The sequence below is a fragment of the Nycticebus coucang genome, chromosome 16 (genome assembly GCF_027406575.1).
Source record: "Nycticebus coucang isolate mNycCou1 chromosome 16, mNycCou1.pri, whole genome shotgun sequence".
Taxonomy (NCBI): domain Eukaryota; kingdom Metazoa; phylum Chordata; class Mammalia; order Primates; family Lorisidae; genus Nycticebus; species Nycticebus coucang.
The window spans coordinates 20,356,642-20,376,578 of NC_069795.1; positions in this window are offsets into that span (position 1 = coordinate 20,356,642).

Genomic DNA, 19,937 nt, shown 5'->3' on the forward strand with positions numbered 1-19,937 from the left:
CTTTTATGAAAAGAAAAGAAATATCATTGCCAAACTGTATATGCATGTAGCGTGTACTAGAAGCGATAAAATAAAAAAGACCAACAAGGGAAAAATATTATTATACATGAAGTTTTTCTGTGGAACCTCCCTTAAATTTATTGTTACTTTTGAATTGACTTTGTTGTTACTTTTGAGTTGACTTTACTGAAGGTCAGTGAGCAATGCCTGTGAGTTGAAAGAAAAATATCAGTGAATCACTTGTGTTTTGCATGACTTCTGAATAATCCTTGATGTCATTGACAACATTATTAAGTTATTAAATATATGCTTTTGAAGATGCTTTTATAGCAAAACAGCTTTGAAGGAAAAAAAAATATGTTCTCCTCCAGAGCAAAGAATTTTTTTCTCAATAATAGGGAAGAAATGCTTCTCTTTGACACAAATGTTGGACATGTTTGCTAATAACAACCTTGGAAAGATTGGAGGTTTCTCATTATTAATGTAAGCCTAATGTGCCTGCAACATCTACCTGGTCTGCCTCTGTTGCTTAGTGCGGGTCGGGGATAACCAACCGGAACATAAAACTCATGCTGTACCTTATTACTAAAAAGTCTATTGTCTCTGACCCAGGAGTCTTGTGTCTTCTGCCAACATGTATGAAATTGAGACAAACTACCTTGTTAGCCTGTAACCAGGAAAAAGTCTTAGAAACTTTTTAGTGCTTGAAGCAATGGCTCTATTAGTCTATGAGTAATTAAATTTATTTCAGAATTGGGGCAAATTTTGACATCCAAACAGTAGAACTTGCTATTTCCAAACTCCAGACCCCTTCTTATATATTTGTCATTTATTTAGATCTGCTCCATCTCTCAACCAAATTAAAATTTCCTTTACTAGCCTATAATAATTTTCCATCATAAAGGTCACATAATCTGTTACTTGCATTTTAAAAATTAAAAAAATACTGTTATATTGCACATCTCTGTCAATCATGTAGAGATGATGAGTATGTCTGTGTGTATGATATTATGTGTTGACTTTCAGGAGGAATAAACCATTAGAAGAAGAGTGTTGTTTTTTTTTAATAAGAAAAATGTGTTTAATTTGCAACATGTATTATAGTAAAAGGGTTAATGTCTTTAATACTGCGTATATAAAGCTCTTCCACATCAATAAGAATAGTAAGTCAATAGAAAAATGGAAGGCAATTCACAAAGAAGGAACATTTACGGCCAGATAGTCCATGGAAAAAATGATTTTCCTCATGAAGAACTTTTAAATCGAGCATTAGAATGTGATACCTATTTTGACTGTCAAATGGACAAATATTAAAAGGAATAATGATAATATTGATAACATAATTTAAAAGCTATAATGTCACAGCCCATCAGTACCACCGCTTGTCAGGGCCTGGGACTGGCCATGTCTCAGGCTTAACTAGGTTCTGGACACTGACCATTAAGCTACCTTGCTCAGGAACAATTTCTCTTAGGTGCCTGAGGGCTATCTACTTCCACAGGAGAGAGAGAGTCTTAGAGAGAGTAAAGCACTCTTAGAATAGATAGATCTTAGTCTTTAGCAGAGCTTGGTAATCTTCAGCAGAGAGACGCCATGCTGGCCTTCTGCAGGCAGGAGAGGAGACAGAGTCAGAGTAAGCGGGTCCGTGATAGAATGCGCATGCTCCCGACTGCCTTCTCCTCCAGCCTAATATAAGGCTGATCTCGTGCCTCTCAACCCACAGGTGCAGAGACTGCCAATTCACCAATGCTCTCATCTTGCGAGCTCTCACGCTTGTTAGGAGAGCTAAATCCCTCTCCATGCCCTTTCCACCAAGGTGTTCCATTATTAAGCTATACAGGTATTTCTTATAACTCTCACTCCTCCTAGCCATAGGCTGTACAGGCTGCTACACTATAAAGATGTTCAATATTTTTCAGGAGCAGGGAAACAGGGATTACAAACACTGGTAGGTGGATGAATGAAGTTACATTTATACAATGAGCTATCATTGACCTACATCTAGATAATGATTTCCAGTGACTGATTTCTAGATATTTGTTCCAAGTAAAAAATTATAATGCAGACTGCAGAATGTAAAAAGACTATCATTCATTTTGATAAATAATTCTAATAATATACAGATAATTATAAATTATACCTGTACATATTTATACATACATATATATATATATATATAGGAATTGACACTAAACTCATATTTGAGATTATCTAAAGATGTTGATGGTGGGGTTTGGTTAATTTTCCCCCTTTTTTCTTTTTATTTACCTATGTTCTCTAATTTCTATAGCTAAACCTGGATTACTTTGTAAATAAATAAAATCAAGAAGAAGTGTCCTAATTAAGAGGATGAACTCTGAAGTCAGACAAGTTAAGTCACAGATGACCTTAGTTAAATTTCTTAAACTTCTTCTTCTCTTTTTTTTTTTTTTTTGAGACAGAGTCTTACTCTGTTACCCTGGATAGAGTGTCAGGGCTTCATAGCTTGCAGCAACCTCAGACTCCTAGGTTCCAGTGATCCTAATGCCTCAGCCTCCTCAGTAGGTGGGACTACAGGCAACTAGTTTGGCGAGTTTTCTATTTTTTTTTTTTTTTTTTTTTATTGTTGGGGATTCATTGAGGGTACAATAAGCCAGGTTACACTGATTGCAATTGTTAGGTAAAGTCCCTCTTGCAATCATGTCTTGCCCCCCATAAAGTGTGACACACACCAAGGCCCCACCCCCCTCCCTCCGTCCCTCTTTCTGCTTCCCCCCCACCCCATAACCTTAGTAGAGACAAGGTCTCGATCTTGCTCAGGCTGATCTCCAAATCCAGAGCTCAGGAGTTCCACCCTCCTAAGTCTTCCACAGTGCTAGGATTATAGGCGGGAGCCACCAAGCCCTGCCAATTCCTTACACTTCTTCTTCTTCTTTTCTTTTTTTGTGAAATCATAGCTGTGTACATTAATGTGATCATGGGGCACCATACACTGAGTTTTATAGATCATTTGACACATTTTCATCACACTGGTTAACATAGCTTTCCTGGCATTTTCTTAGTTATCGTGTTAAGACATTTATATTCTACATTCACTAAGTTTCACATGTACCCTTGTAAAATGCACCACAGGTGTAATACCAACAGCTACCCTCCCTCCACCCATGCTCCTCCCTCACTCCCCTCCCTCTCCCCTTCCCCATATTCTTAGGTTATAACTGGGTTATAGCTTTCATATGAAAGCCATAAATTAGTTTCATAGTAGGGTTGAGTACACTGGATACTTTTTCTTCTATTCTTGAGATACTTTACAAATAAGAACATGTTCCAGCTCCATCCATGTAAACATGAAAGAGGTAAAGTCTCCATCTTTCTTTAAGGCTGCATAATATTCCATGGTGTACATATACCACAATTTATTAATCCATTCATGGATTGATGGGCACTTGGGCTTTTTCCATGACTTAGCAATTATGAATCGGGCTGCAGTAAACATTCTGGTACAAATATCTTTGTTATAATGTGATTTTTGGTCTTCTGGATATACACTTAGTAGAGGAATTACAGGATTAAATGGCAGATCTATTCTTAGATCTCTAAGTGTTCTTCAAACATCTTTCCAAAAGGAATGTATTAATTTGCATTCCCACCAGCAGTGTAGAAGTGTTTCTTTTTCTCCACATCCAACATCTCTGGTCTTGGGACTTTGTGATATGGGCTAATCTTACTGGAGTTAGATGATATCTCAAAGTAGTTTTGAATTGCATTTCTCTGATGATTAAGGATGATGAGAATTTTTTCATATGTCTGTAGGCTGTGCACCTGTCTTCTTCAGAGAAGTTTCTCTTCAAGTCCCTTGCCCAGCCTGCGATGGGATCACTTGTTCTTTTCTTGCTTATACATTTGACTTCTCTGTGGATTCTGGTCATTAAACCTTTGTCGGAGACATAACCTGCATATATCTTCTCTCATTCTGAGGGCTGTTTGCTTGCTTTACTTACTGTGTTCTTGGCTGTGCAGAAGCTTTTTAGTTTGATCAGGTCCCAGTAGTGTATTTTTGAAGCTGCTTCAATTGCCTGGGGGGTCCTCCTAATAAAATACTTGCCCAGACCTATTTCTTCAAGGGTTTTCCATGCACATTCTTCTAGTATTTTTATAGTTACATGTCTTAAGTTTAAATCTTTAATCCAGTGAGAGTCTATCTTAGTTAATGGTGAAAGGTGTGGGTACAGTTTCAATCTTCTACAGGTCGCCAGCCAGTTCACCCAGCACCATTTGTTAAATAGGGAATCTTTTCCCCACTGAATGTTTTTAATTGGCTTGTCAAAGATCAAATAATGGTAAATAGCTGGATTCATCTCTTGGTTCTCTATTCTGTTCCAGACATCTTCTCTGTTTTTGTGCCAATACCATGCTGTTTTGATCACTATCGATTTATAGTATAGTCTGAGGTCAGGTGGCTTGATTCCTCCTGCTTTGTTTGTATTTCTGAGTAATGTCTTGGCTATTCTAGGTTTTTTCTGATTCCAAATAAAACAAAGTATTATTTTTGCAATATCTTTAAAGTATGACAGTGGAGCTTGAACAGGGATTGCATGAAAATTGTATATTGCTGTGGGTAGTATGGACATTTTAACAGTGTTGATTCTTCCCAGCCATGAGCATGGTATGTTTTTCCATTTGTTAACATTTTCAGCTATTTCTTTTCTTAGAGTTTCATAGTTCTCTTTATAGAGATCTTTCACATCCTTTGTTAGATAAACTCCCAAATATTTCATCTTCTTTGACACTACTGTGAATGAAATAGAGTTCTTAACTGTTTTTTTAGCTTGACTATTGTTGGCATATATAAAGGCTACCAATTTATGAATGTTGATTTTGTAACCTGAGACACTGCTGTATTCCTTGATTACTTCTAAGAGTTTTGTAGTAGAATCCCTGGTGTTTTCCAGATATACAATCATATCATCTGCGAAGAGCAAAAGTTTGATCTCTTCTGACCCTATGTGGGTACCTTTGATCACCTTTTCTTCCCTAATTACAATGGCTAACACTTCCATTACAATGTTAAAGAGCAGTGGAGACAATGGGCAGCCTTGTCTGGTTCCTGATCTGAGTGGAAAGGATTTCAATTTAACTCCATTCAATACAATATTGGCTGTGGGCTTGCTGTAGATGGCCTCTATCAGTTTAAGAAATGTCCCTTCTATACCAATTTTCTTAAGTGTTCTGATCATGAAGGGATGCTGGATATTATCAAAAGCTTTTTCTGAATCAATTGACAGAATCATATGGTGTTTGTTTTTTAATTTGTTTATGTGTTGAATTATACTTATAGATTTAAGTACATTGAACCAGCCTTGAGACCCTGGAATAAAACCAAATTGGTCATGATGTATAATTTGTTTGATGTGTTGCTGGATTCTGTTAGAATCTTGTTGAATATTTTTGCATCTATATTCATTAGTGATATTGATCTATAATTTTCTTTTCTTGTGGGGTCTTTTCCTAGTTTGGAGATCAGGGTGATGTTCACTTCATAGAACGTGTTGGGTAGCCTTCCTTTTTTTCTATATTTTGGAACAGATTGAGTAATACAGGTACTAGTTCCTCTTTAAAGGTTTGGTATAATTCTAATGTGAAGCCATTTGGTCCAGGGCTGTTCTTTTTAGGGAGATTTTCTATGTTTGATGCTATTTCAGAACTTGATATTGGCCTGTTCAAAATTTCCACTTGATTCTGGCTTAGTCTTGGAAGATGACATGCTTCCAAGTATTGGTCAATTTCCTTCAGATTTTCATATTTCAGAGAATAAAGTTTCTTGTCATATTCATTAAGGATTTTTGAATTTCTGTGGAGTCTATTGTTATTTCATCTTTGTCATTTCTGAGTGATGAAATAAGAGATTTTACTTTTTTTCCTGGTTTGGTTAGCCAAAGGTTTATCTATTTTATTGACCTTTTCAAAAAACCAACATTTTGATGTGTTGATATGTTGTATAAGTCTTTTGTTTTCAATTTCATTTATTTCTGCTGTAATTGTGGTTATTTCTTTTCTTCTACTGGGTTTGGGGTTAGAAAGGTCTTCCTTTTCCACTTGCTTGAGATGTCCAATTAAGTTGTCAACTTCCTCTCTTTCCATTCTCTTGTGGAAGGCTTGCAGTGCTATAAATTTCCCTCTTAGGACTGCCATTGTGGTATCCCAGAGGTTCTGATAATTCATGTCTTCATTGTTGTTTTGTTCCAAAAATTTGGCAATTTCCTTCTTAATCTCATCTCTGACCAAGTATCATTTCCTGCTTAATCTCATCTCTTTCCAGGTATCATTCAGCATAAGGTTACTTAACTTCTATGTTTTTGTATGAGTATGCAGATTCCTGTTGTTACTGAGTTCAACTTTTATTCCATGGTGGTCCGTGAAGATGCAAGGAATAATTTCTATTCCTTTAAATTTACTGAAGTTAGACTTGTGACCTAAGATATGGTCAATTTTGGAGTATACTTCCAAAATATGAGAAGTATGTGTATTCAGTTTTGTTGGCATGAAATGTTCTGTAGATGTCTGCTAAATCCAAATATTGGATGGATAGGTTTAAATCTAAAATTACTTTGCTCAGCTTCTTATTGGAGGATCTATGCAACACTGCAAAAGAGTATTAAAATCTCTGACTATTATGGAGCTGGAGGAAATCAAGTTGCTCATGTTTGTTAGAGTTTCTCTTATAAATTGAGGCACATTCTGGTTGGGTGCATAAATATTAATGATTGAAATCTCATTATATTGAGTATTACCCTTACCAGATATTAAGTGACCATTCTTATCCTTCCTTATTTTTGTTTGTTTAAAGCCTATTTTATCTGCAAATAGTATTGCAACACCTGTTTTTTTTTTTTTTTTCTGATTATCATTTGCCTGAAATATGGGTGACCATCCTTTCACCCTGAGTCTATATTTATCTTTTAAGGTAAGATGCGACCCTTATATGCAGCAAATATCTGGCCTGACTTTTTGTATCCAGTCAGCTAACCTGTGCCTCTTTAGAGGACAGTTTAAGCCATTCATATTAATGAAGAATATTAATAAGTCTTGTAAAATTTGGGGTATTGAGTTTTTTGAAAGTCCAGTGGACATTTTTAATCCTTTCACCACTGTGGAAGTTGGAGTTTGATCAAAAGTTTCTGAGTGAGTTTACTTTTATGGTAGAGGATTGGGCTGGTCATTATCGAGGATAGGTCTGAGAATATCCTTAAGAGCTTGTTTGGTTATGACAAATTTCTTCAACATATGAATGTCATTAAAGTATTTAATTTTTCCATCATAAATGAAACTCAGTTTAGCTGGATACAGGATCCAGAGTTGAAGGTTATTTTGCTTTAGGAGATTAAAAGTTGATGACCACCCTCTTCTGGCTTGAAAAGTTTCAGCAGAGAGATTTGCAGTCATTCTAATATTCTTCCCTTTGTAGGTAATGGATTTCTTACGTCTGGCTGCTTTCAGAATTTTCTCCTTCATATTAAATTTAGTGAAGTTAATTATTATATGCCTGGGGGATGTCTTATTGGGGTTGATTCGTGCTGGGGTTCTGAAACCGTCTGCTATCTGAATTTCAGAATCTCTTGGCATGTGTGGAAAATTCTCTTTCATAATTTCATGGAGAAAGGCCTCTGTGCCTTGCCAGGACACTTCATCACTTTCTGGGATTCCAATGAGGTGGATATTAGCCTTCTTTGAATTATCCCAGAGCTCTCTGAGAGAATGATCCATTTTTGCTCTCCATTTCTCTTCCTCTTTGAGAGTTTGGGAGCATTCAAAAACTTTGTCTTCAATGTCAGAAATTCTTTCTTCTGCTTGTTCCACTCTGTTACTGAGGGATTCTACTGTATTTTTCAGATCTTTGAGGGCTTCAAATTCTTGCTTCAGTGTGTCAACGTCTTTGGTGGTTTTGTCTTTAAATTCATTAAATTTTTGAGACAACTTTTGAATTTCTCCTTGAATTTCTAACTCCTACTTTTGAATTGCTCCTCAAATTTCTAATTCCAATTTTTCCTCCATTCTTTTAATCTTGTTTGCAATCCAAATTCTGAATTCGATTTCTGACGTCTCGGCCAGCTTTTTATGAATGGGATTTACATCTGCCATATCTTTCCTTGGGGGGGCTATTATTCATGTTACCAGAGTTTTTTTTGCTGTTTCTGCCCCATTATTATTTTACACCATTTGAATTTTCCCCTGGATCTTTGTCGAGGATCCATACAGTGCTACAGCCTGAGAAACTGGGGACCTGTTTGGTGTGGTGGGGCTAAGTGGCTTTGTCTTGTTTTTAGCTGGCCTCTGTCCAACCCTAGTGAAACAGTTCCTGTGGGTTGAAGTCTCAGCTGTGGAGAAATACCAGCAATTAAGTTACCCCCGCCCCCACAGGTAACAATTGGAAAAGGAAAATCAAACCTTCCTACAACCACATACCCAGGGCACCACTTGGATAGTCCTTGGGTGATTGGCTCAGTTCAAAAGGTCCAAATCAATTGTCTCAGTCAGTACTGTCTTAGGTGGGAGAATTTAAAAGGTCTCTCCCAACTAGATTGCAGGGGTCTGCTGACAACTCAAATATGACTTGTTCCGGTGCTCTGTGAAGTCAGGAGGACCCCTTACCCAGCAAATGGATTAATCTGGGAAGGTTGATGCCTCCTTCCCCACCTTGCACCTCTGTCACACCCGGTCACTGATAGCCCTCCAAGGCTGTGACCCAGTTGCCTCCAATGAGCAGGTTTGTACCTGCCTGAATCACAAGGAAATCTATATCTGTTCAGCCAAGCCAGCCGGGGGAGGTGAGGCCAGACAACCTTGGGCACTTGATGGAGGCTGGGAGGTGTTCAGTTCCAGCCCTGCCCCTGATGGATGTTACTGAGCAAACAGAACAACTTTGCGTAATTTGTTTCTGTCCGGGCTAGATTCCCCTGCAGGAGAGAAGCTGTTTTGAGTTCACAGAACCTGCATCTCAGGCCCTGTCTTTGCTGCTGCAAAGGTTTATATTCACAGCTCTGTTTGCTATCAGTTCTAGCCTCCTGCACTCCTTTCTCTAGGCTGACAGTCCCCTGAGGGTTGGGTGCATCTTAGACTAAGTAAAGCAGTCCTCTGGATCAGTCCCACCCTGGGACTCAGCTGGCGCTGCGCGTGCATTTTCTAGTTTCTGAGCTCCACCTAGGCTGGTACTGCCTCAGGCAAACCCTTTACTCTTGGGGTCTGCATTTCTGTCCCAGATCTGTTCCGCTTTGGTTGCCACCTGAGAAGATGCCTGACCTCCTCTGGTTGCCCAGAGACACAGGGGGTGTGACTTCGGAATATCTGGGGGTGAGCCCTATTGTTGCCAAAAATGGCTGCTGCTCTGTGTCTCAGGGCACTGCCACTCCGTTGTGGTTCCCTCTCAGCCAACCATCCTCTCCTCACTCCCATGCTGCAGAATCAGCTCTAGACCATCTACAGTCCAGGCTTTGTCCACATCCCTCAGGATATCACCCAAGAATCTGGACTCCTGGGGGACAGGCCACCAGACCTCAGAGTGAGAGTGGAGGGGAGTGCTGAGAGCTCAGAATTGCAGGTAGAGAATATATACAGTTTTATACAGTTTAATGACTGGCAGGAGAACACTGTGGCACCCTAGTACTGGAGGTAGGTCCAGTTTTTAGAGGGTCTCTCCCATGGAGTGTAGTGGGAGGAACTTTGAACTCTGTTTGTTTGTGGGGCACTCCGAGCCATTCTCGTGGGGGAGGGGACTCCCGTCCACTTGTGATGTATTTTGTACCTTTTGTTTGTATCCTTGGGGTCGCAGCTCGCCTCAGAGGGATTGATGTGCATTCTTCAAACTTCTCTCTTGGTGCAGCTCTAATCCACCAGGTTACTTGCTAAATTTCTTTCCTTTAACTCTCCTTCTGGACGGGAGCCTCTGTGGAAAGCTGGCTTCAGTCAGCCATCTTGTCTCCAGCCCAAGAAGAATGTTTTTGGTTGTCATGATGTATTGCCCTGCCTAATCCCTCCTTTTATTCATTGTACAAAGACTGTGATATGAATGGTACTGTGAGTTTGTTTTTGCCTAGCAAGTTTGTGCAATAGTCTGGCTTCATGTAAAAGGTGTTATTGTTTGTAGTCTGCTTATTTACCTTTATTATTATGACACCATAAAGCTAGTTTCAGTCTCTCAAGAATTAGCTTACATTAGTAAATTTCAAAAACTGCCATGAAATGAGTCTATGAATTTACACAGCAGAAAAACATTTCAAAAATCCACGAGGATAACCTGAAAATTTCTTCATTACAGGAAACAAACATTAGACTGCTTTTTCTTTTCTTTTTTTTCTTCTATAAGACACATTTAAAGCAAAAGTTTGTTTGGGGAAGATGACATTAAGGTAAAAGAAATAAATTATATTAATATAACATTTAATGACATTCGACTATTAATGGTGCTAAGTGCTTCCATCTCTGATATGTGAACATATGCCTGCTAAGAAGACCTCATATTAAAATAAAATGAGAAAGATGTATATTACCTGGATCTTTCTAGTTGTGAAATGTTATTTTCCAAGGATTGATACCCTATATTTTGATTTTATGTATACCCTATCAAATTGCTAGGGGACTCTCACTTTTGCTGAACTTTATTTAAGATACAGACATATTTCTATCAGCTTATATGTTCATTTTTGATTTTGTGCTTTCCTTAGAATGTGATTCCTTAAACATCTATAATATGTCTGGCTATCTTTCCTCTTCTAGTAATCAAAAGCATATTCAGAGTAGATATATAGTGAATGATGCCCCATGATCATATCAATGTACACAGCTATAATTTAATAAAAATGAAAATAAATAAATAAATAGTCTATTTATGCTTTAATGACCTTTAAATCTTCTGGGTTTCAATAATTTTCATAATTTTTAATAAACAGGAATTTGTGCCTACAGATTATCAATGTTGGAATATTTCTTAGAGATCTATGCCTCAAACTTGGACTGTCTTGTGATGCTTTCAGCTCTGTATTAGGGTTAAAAATGCAGGCAGAACTCATTTGACTCTTCCAAGAAAAATGTAAAAAGGAGTAATACTCTTGATTTTATTTCTAGCTCTTTACTTCAAACAAAAAGAGCAAAAAGATCTCCCAAGAGTCTTAGATACTTTGAGAGAATGATTTTATAAATAATTAAGATACATATCCTGGGAGAAAATTCTTTCTCCTTTCCATTTATTTTTCTTTTTCTTTTGATATATTCTTTTGACATTAATACTATTTACTTCTAAGTAACTGAATGAACAAGATTCTGAACAAATGAGTTAACTGTGCCAAAAAATATAACATGAAGAAATGTTATTAATTTATTCCTGGCCTATCATATTTGGAAATGTGCTTATAATGAATATTTATTTTCAGTTGTCTAACCATTTCATGACAGATTATTGAGTAGCCTCAAGTAAGGACAGCGGATGATCCAATCCTTAAATGTGCCACTCTGACACAAAGTTTATTTTGAGCTAAGTTATAAGGATTATTTTGAGCTCAAGGCATTAAGAAGAAGCAGATACAGGAAAAATTATGTCTTCTCCTTTTTGGCTTAAAAGCAGGACATAAATTTGTAAAGGTGTCTCCCTCTCTTCCTAGCTATAAGGAAAAATGTTAATCACCAGAGATTACTTTTACCCTGATAGCCAAGATATAAGATTATAAGAACCTACATGACAAACTTCACTAACTAGCCCTTTTATTCCATTCGTTTCTTCCATTTATTTAACTTCCTATGCTTTGCTATCCCAGAAACTCAGTCATGTTCTTTATCTTGACACTTCTCTAAAAATGTAAAGAATTTTTGTTCAAACGCTGTATAAATCTAAGGTCTAATCACGATTTGAGTTATTCAATGATAAGTGGTCTCATCTATAAGCACAATGTCATCTTAATAAACCTGTTCGTATTTCTCTCATTAACCTGTGTTTTATTAGTTTAAATTACAGAGCCTTAGCCTCAGAACTTAGATGGGTAGAGGAAAAATATTTTTCTTTACTCTCCCATAGAACCAAGTGTGGATTTCTGATAGAATAACTAATCCCTGCATTTAAACTTGGAAAAAATAGATGCTTTTAAAATCTGTTGATTGGGGATTTTTACATCTCTATATATTAACCTATAGGTTTATTTTTTATTGTATCCCTTTATAGCTTTGGTATAAGACTGAAACGGCTTTGCAGAATGAATGAGGGAGGACTGCCTCCTTCTCCATCTTTTGAAACTTTTTCCATAGGATTGGTAGCAGTTCTTTTGTTTTACATTGAGTAGAATTTGGCTGCAAATCCATTTGTTTCTGGATTTTTTTTTTTATTATTATTGTTGGGAGATTTCTCTTACTAATTCAACCTTATTTTTTATTTATGGTGGCTATGTAAATTGTTGTTATAGTGTGTTCAGTATTTCTATTTTTTTCCTTACTTAAATTCAGGAGGTTTCTATTTATACATTTCCTCAAGGTAATAAATGATAAGTGATATAAATCTTTTCTATTTATCCATTTCCTCAAGGTAAATGTAGAAATGTTCATAGTAGTTTCTGAAAATTTTTGTATTTCTATATCAGTTGTAATATCTTCTTTTTTCATTTCCGATTGAGTTTATTTGAAGCTTCTCTCTTCTATTCTTGGTCAATTTAGCTATAAAAATGCAAGCAAATAAAATCCTAAAAGCACATTAAAAAAGATAGTACCCAGGGACAGAAATATAGTTCAACATATACAAGTCAATAAATGCGATTCACCATATAAGCAGAATTAAAAACAGCAAGTGTTTGATAATTTCAATAAATGCAGAAAAAAAGCATTCCATAAAATCCAGGAATGCTTCATAATAAAACCTTCAAAAAATAGGCACAGAAGGCGTATCCCTCAAAATAATAAAAGCCAGCATCAAACTTAGCAGGGAAAAGTTGAAAGCATTCCCCCTAAGAATTGGGACAAGACAAGAATTCCCACTTTTACCATTTTTATTCAATATGTCCTAGTCAGAGCAAACAAGCAAGAGAAAGAAATAAAGAGCATCAAATTTGGAAATGAAAAAGGAAAATTACTTCAGTTGGCTGACAATATAATATTATATCTAATCCCCCCCAAAAAATGTCTTCTAAAAGACTCCTAGATTAGATAAATAAATTCAGTAAAGTCTCAGGTTACAAAAAAAGCATACACTAATCAATCACATCCTATACACCAACAATTAACAAGCTGAGAACCACATTAAGAAGTTAATGTCACTAACAACAGCTGCAAAAACAAAATAATGTATATATGTTTTTAACAATGGAGGTGAAAGATCTGTACAGGAAAACTACAAAACACTGGTAAAAGAAATGGTAGAGGACACACACCAATAGGTTCCCATGGATTGAATTAATCAATTTTGTTAAAATGTCCATACTGTCCAAACAATCTACAGATTTAGTGCATCTCCTATCAAAATACCAACAGAAAGAAACATTTAAGAAACTGTTGGTATTATGTAAGTATTATTTATATACTGTATTTTTACATGTATAATGCATAAATTTTGCCCCAATTTTTGAGAGAAAATAGAATGCACATTATATATGGATAGTGTGGCTGGGGAGGACAGGAGCCAGCGGTGTGACATGGGACGCCATGTTGCCTGGGCCCACTATGTACCCCGGCGCTCTAGTTCTGGAGGATCTAGGAACTGGTGGCCATCAGCCAGGGCAACTTTTGCCAAACACTGGCAATCAGGGGAAGGAATGATGGTGGAACTGGTAATGTGGGTTACTACGGTGCGTGGAGAGGGTCGTGGCCAAAGGCCTAACTGCATTGAGGGGACCAGGAGCCTTACACAGGCCTCAGGGACTGCCTGGCTGCCTGTGAGTTGAGGGACACAGGTAGCTCCTGCCTGCCACGTAGCGGGTGGGAGGCTGTCTCAGCATGGCCACCAGTATCGCAGGAAGGGAAGGGATCCAGGGAAAGGGGAGAAGGGGCAGACTTCACAGAATGGGTGGCTGCAGAAGGGCAGTGTGATCTGCACGTTTCTCAGCGGAGCGTTAACCCTCCCTGGGTATGTTTCTCTCCACCGAGAGCTACTTTCTGGAGGTGTGTTTTCCTGAAAGTTTTAGCCAAAACCGTGGGGTGTGCATTATATAAAGAGTGCATTATACGTGGCAAAATACAGTGATACCACAATTGTATTTTAAAATACCATATTTATTGTTGGGACAGATTATGGAGAGGATTTTGTCAGCTGATCCAAGAAAAAAAAATAGCCATTTTTAATTGGTGTTTATTTTTCATTTTTTTAAATGAAGCATTAATTTTCAGTAATACATTTTTTCCTTCTTTGTGACTTATATATGTGATAAATTTACGCAAACATCAAGACTTACTTAGAAGTTTTAAAGGTATAAAACTCAGTTTTTATCTGTCTCAATAAAAGAAAATAAACTAATTATTAAGAACCATGAATAAGATAAGTACATAAAATCAGGGGTAGGAATAGAGAAAGTAAATAACCTTTTCATTAGTTGTAAATGCACATTTGTTCTTCTGTTGAATGATTATGAGTAACTTCACTTATTTGGGAGTCTATTCTGCTGTGTGATTCTGCGCATTAGACTCCTCACCTACTCTCTGCACATCTGGATCCTTCTGCCTAACATGCCTTCATTGAGAAATTACCTAGTTCATGTCTGGCCTCTTAGACTATGCTATAATTTTTTTTTTTTCAAGTTAATGTGAGGGTACAAACAATCAGGTCACAATATTTGAATTTGTTAGGTGGGGTCCCTCTTGTAGTTGTGTCCCACACTCAGAAGGTGTGCCATACACCAGACATTGTGCCCATTAAGCAGGAACACCCAAAACCACCTCTCCCTTCATGATAACCTTCACTGTGCTGATATTTATTTTCATAACCTCAGTATCTGGCATAGTTGGTCTAGTAGCTTTTAAACAAATACATGCATAATGAATTAATATGTCAAAAAGAGATTAAAAGGACATTTAAATAAAATTTAATTTTTTTTTTCAATTCATCCAACTTTTTATTTATTCTGGTCACTTTTCTGGAAATACATTCTCAGTTATGGCTTTATCACTATTTTTTTAATATCTTGGATAAGAAAAACTTTTCTAATTTTTAGTTTCTTCATTGGTAAATGATGATCTTCAAACTCACTGTAATACACACATTAATGGATACATATAGCCAAGTCCATTTTTCTTTCTTTTTTTTTTTTTATTGTTGGGGATTCATTGAGGGTACAATAAGCCAGGTTACACTGATTGCAATTGTTAGGCAAAGTCCCTCTTGCAATCATGTCTTGCCCCCATAAAGTGTGACACACACCAAGGCCCCACCCTCCTCCCTCCGTCCCTCTTTCTGCTTTTCCTCCCCCCATAACCTTAATTGTCATTAATTGTCCTCATATCAAAATTGAGTACATAGGATTCATGCTTCTCCATTCTTGTGATGCTTTACTAAGAATAATGTCTTTCACTTCCATCCAGGTTAATATGAAGGATGTAAAGTCTCCATTTTTTTTAATAGCTGAATAGTATTCCATGGTATACATATACCACAGCTTGTTAATCCATTCCTGGGCTGGTGAGCATTTAGGCTGTTTCCACATTTTGGTGATTGTAAATTGAGCTGCAATAAACAGTCTAGTACAAGTGTCCTTGTGATAAAAGGATTTTTTTCCCTTCTGGGTAGATGCCTAGTAATGAGATTGCAGAATCAAATGGGAGGTCTAGCTTGAGGGTTTTGAGGTGAAGGACCTCTATAAAGAAAATTATGAAATCCTCAGAAAGAAAATAGCAGAAGATATTAACAAATGGAAGAACATACCATGCTCATGGACGGGAAGAATCAACATTGTTAAAATGTCTATACTTCCAAAGCAATCTACCTATTCAATGCCATTCCTATCAAAATAGCAACATCGTACTTTCAAGATTTGGAAAAAATGATTCTGCATTTTGTATGGAACTGGAAAAAAACCCGTATAGCAAAGGCAGTTCTTAGTAATAAAAATAAAGCTGGGGGCATCAGCATACCAGATTTTAGTCTGTACTACAAAGCCATAGTGGTCAAGACAGCATGGTACTGGCACAAAAATAGAGACATAAACACTTGGAATCTTATTGAAAACCAGGAAATGAAACTAACATCTTACAACCATCTATTCTTCAATAAACCAAACAAGAACATATCTTGGGAGAAAGACTCCCTATTCAATAAATGGTGTTGGGAGAACTGGATGTCTACATGTAAAAGACTGAAACTGGACCCACACCTTTCCCCCCTCACAAAAATTGGTTCAAGATGGATAAAGGACTTATATTTAAGGCATGAACAATAAAAATCCTCAAAGAAAGCATAGGAAAAACACTGGAAGATATTGGCCTGGGGAAAGCCTTCATGAAGAAGACTGCCATGGCAATTGCAACAACAACAAAAATAAACAAATGGGACTTCATTAAACTGAAAAGCTTCTGTAAAGCTAAGGAGACAACAACCAAAGCAAAGAGACAACCTACACAATGGGAAAGGATATTTGCATATTTTCAATCAGACAAAAGCTTGATAACTAGGATCTATAGAGAACTCAAATTAATCCACATGAAAAAAGCCAACAATCCCATATATCAATGGGCAAGAGACATGAATAGAACCTTCTCTAAAGATGACAGACGAATGGCTAACAAACATATGAAAAAATGTTCATCATCTCTATATATTAGAGAAATGCAAATCAAAACAACCCTGAGATATCATCTAACCCCAGTGAGAATGGCCCACATCACAAAAATCTCAAAACTGCAGATGCTGTCATGGATGTGGAGAGAAGGGAACACTTTTACACTGCTGGTGGGACTGCAAACTAGTACAACCTTTCTGGAAGAAAGTATGGAGAAGCCAAGTCCATTTTTCTTTATCATATCCTTTATGCTAGATTTAAATGAGGAAACACTGTCTTTCCCAAGGTCAATTTAAGCTAGTAAAGCCTTTTTTTAGTTCCCGCAATTTAATCCTCTTTTGCCTAAAATAGTAATTCTCAAAGTGTGATTCCAAAACCTGCAGCATCAACACTGTTTTGGAATTCTTTAGGAATGCAAACTCGTTGACATTGCCCCACTGATTTGAACTCTGGCACTTGTTGGGGCTCAGTGATCTGGCTTAAGAAGCTCTCCAAGTGAGGGCCGCGCCTGTGGCTCAGTCAGTAGGGCGCCGGCCCCATATACAGAGGGTGGCGGGTTCAAACCCAGCCCTGGCTGAACTGCAACCAAAAAATAGCCAGGCGTTGTGGCAGGCGCCTGTAGTCCCAGCTGCTCAGGAGGCTGAGGCAAGAGAATCGCTTAAGCCCATTGGAGGTTGCTGTGAGCTGTGTGATGCCATGGCACTCTACCGAGGGCCATAAAGTGAGACTCTGTCTCTACAAAAAAAAAAAAAAAAAGAAGCTCTCCAAGTGATACTGATAAATACTATATTTGAGAACTTTTGGTCTGAACCAATTATGGTAATTCAAGGCTGTTTCCAAGACATAGAATGATGATATTCTAGTCATAAAGAGAAGTAGAGAATTATGATGTTTGGGGGGGGAATAATTGGAGGACTTCTTTTTTAATATATAAAACTGAACCTCTGAAGCTATTACCTAAGTTGGCAATTTCTGCAATTGGAGATAATAAATTACCTATGTGACAAACCAATTTGACTTGGGATTTTTGTTGCTGGCATCCCAAACTTCATAAAAATATATTTCCAGACTATTTTTAATGAAAAAATTAACATAGTTTTGAAAATGTTCAAATTGCCTAACCTAGCCATGCATTAAGTATTCAAAATTTTACATAGAGAATATTAGGTCATTATTACTAAATTCTTTTAGAAACTCCTGAAATTTCCCTGGCCTAAATATTCAGAAGATTGAATAATGAGGAAGATTTGTATTTCAGAGCCTTTAGAACCGGAGGGACCAATGTCAATATTAAATGTCTTTTCATTTGATGGCAAAGTGATTGGCCATTGCTGTAGCTGTAAAGAATTGTAATGAATATCATCTTGCCTCTGAATTTGAGTACTTTGAATGTTAGTTTGCAGACCATTTTCTAAAATTATAAAGAGCTGTCACAGATACCCATTTATATATATATATATATATATATACATCTCATATGTGTGTATATATATATATATGTTTTTATCCTATTGCCATATTATAAATGAAAGAAAGTAGTTTTTTTCATTTCTTCCCCTCCTCTTTTTATTTTTGCTTTTCTTCTTTTCTTCTTCAAATTACTGGAAAATGATAATACTAGATTCCATCCTAGGAACAAATGATATGCTTTAAAGTTCTACTAAGAAAATACAATGCTGGCTACTTACCTGCCTCCATTAGTCTAAACCACTAGGAAGGGTTTGGGCAGGCAGCATTTTATTTTATATTGATCCCATTAAATGTAAACATGTGAAGGGAAAATACAGTCAAGGTGGGGCTGAGGTTGGGTCTTCTGAACAATCAGGACTCAGCAATCAAACAAACTCAATGAGGAATGAGTGAGCAACAGCAGAGAGGTTTGCAACCTTTGGTTACCTCAGAAACAGGATAATTCTGGCAATTAATTTTAATGATCTACAGTTCTATGAGAATACTCACCTGGCCTGAAGCACCCTGGTAGAGGATGGATATCAACTTGTGTCAGCTACATTTTAAAGACTACGACTTTAAGTTCTTTTTATTTCCCTTACTACTGCCCTTTCACCTTATGATTTTCCTAATTTGCCAGTGGACTTTCTTCTCTGGGAATCCCAGGTGTTCAACATTTTCTCTCCTCTTTCCCAAAATTTAATGCAATTTATTTTCTATTTCAATATCAGTAATGTATTATAAAATAAACAATATAAATCAAAATCATGATAGGGTGCTAAAAATTAATGGAAGATATGCATTGTTTAAATTTCACCTAGAAAAAGCTATAAAATATTAATAATTAAAACAGAAAGAATATTGAGTTGAGATATAGTTTATGGCTATATATATACATATATATATATGTTGAAGATTTATGGTAAGGGAATTGAGATTCACCATAGTATTCTCTTTAGAATTTTTACAATGTATACCTATAACAAAAGATGAATAAAAGTCACCTTTGACCACCTCTTGTGATTGCAGAAGTCAAACAGGACTTGAGTATTACAATTTTAATATAGTTTTCTTTCTTAAAATGTGTATATTTGGCAACCTTTGGTATAATTATGTTTTCCAAAAAGTAGTATAAAAAAGTAGTAGGATTAAATGTTTGATCTCAGATTAATAGTGTAAAATTTAGATTAAAAATCTGAAAGAAAAAACTGGATAAGTTTTTTAAGCTAAGGGCATCTATTGCCTTTTGATAAGTAAGGTAATGTGGTTTTCAACATTTGTCAGCTTAAAAGGAAAATGTTCTATATTTCCTTTTGAGAAGGATCTATCTGTCCTTCAAAGTGGTTGTACTAATTTAAATTCCTGCCAACAATGACACAGGTTCCTCTAACTCCATATCATTGTCAGCATTCTTTATTACCCATCTTTTTTATAAAAGTCATTTTAACGGGAGAGAGATGATATCTCCTTGTAGTTTTTATTTGCCTTTCCCTGATGATGTTAACTTTTTTTCATATCCCTCTTGGTCATTTGTATGTCTTCTTTTGAGAAAGGTCTATTTGCATCTTTTGCACATTTTTAATTGGATTATTTTATTTTTCCTATTGAGTTATTGAAGTGCGTTATATGTTCTAGTAATTAATCCCTTGTCAGAAGAAGTTTGAAAATACTGTATTTTTTTCCCTTCTGCATATTCTCACTCATATGTGGAAGCTAAATATTAAAACCATCTCGTGAAGGCAGAGGGTAGAAAGATGGTTACCAGGCTATGAAGAA